The sequence below is a fragment of the Octopus bimaculoides genome, chromosome 25 (genome assembly GCF_001194135.2).
Source record: "Octopus bimaculoides isolate UCB-OBI-ISO-001 chromosome 25, ASM119413v2, whole genome shotgun sequence".
Classification (NCBI taxonomy): Eukaryota; Metazoa; Mollusca; class Cephalopoda; order Octopoda; family Octopodidae; genus Octopus; species Octopus bimaculoides.
In genome coordinates this window covers 34,193,808-34,194,797 of record NC_069005.1, presented here as the reverse complement: position 1 = coordinate 34,194,797, position 990 = coordinate 34,193,808, and positions in this window count along the sequence as shown.

The following is a 990-nucleotide window of genomic DNA, read 5'->3' as shown; positions in this document are numbered from 1 at the left end:
TATATATATATATATATATATGTATATATATATATATGTAGCTCACTATTCCCTTCAGTTAAGATCAACAAAACGAAGTACTTCATCTGGTGAAAGTTAAAAATAGTGTTTAATGTCAACAGTGTATACTTTCATGAGCTGCTTAGTAGTTTCATATATTGAAACACGCCAAGTGCCTCCGCGTAATCCTCAGGCTCTGGGCACATTGCTTATACAAGTTATAAATCAAGAGATTAGAACAAAAGAAATCATGAGAAAATAACGAAATGAACGAAGGTTCAAATTGTAGAGTAGTGGGCACAGCCTTGAGTTGTTTGGGAGAACAAATTCACCCCTGTATTTCTCTTTTCCCAAGCCTTGCACTTATGCTAGTCGTCCCCTATCACTGGCACCTATCACGGGATGCAAACAAACTAACACAGGTTGTCAGGATGTGTATGTGTGTGTTTACGTACATATATAATCTATCTATACAGCATCTGGTTATTCCTTATATACTATCTCACTCAAATAGATTTGTTAGTATAAATCTCATTCTCTCTTTCTCTCTCTTTCTCTCTCTCACTCTCTCCATATCTACCTCTAATCCCCTCTTTTTTATTTTTCTCCCTCCCTTTCTCTCTCGCTCTATAACACACACTCCCTCTTTTCCTCACTCTTTCTATCATTCGCAAATATCTCCGACATTCAAGTAATTACATCGTTAAAATTAAAGCACTTATTAAAACAAAATATTTTAAAATTTAAATAATTAAATTTAATATGAAAATTCTAATAATATATTACTAATTCTCATACTTTCAGTTATTATTTTTTTTTTGTTTCGCAATTGAAGTTAATTAAAACAAATAATTTAAATATTTTAATGTCGAAATAAATTTTTGTCATGCTCTTTAATTTTGAATTGGATTAGAGTGTGTATAACAATGATATATAGAACGTAAAAAAAAACTAACCGTTATTATACTATATAAATCAGGCGTGTATAAT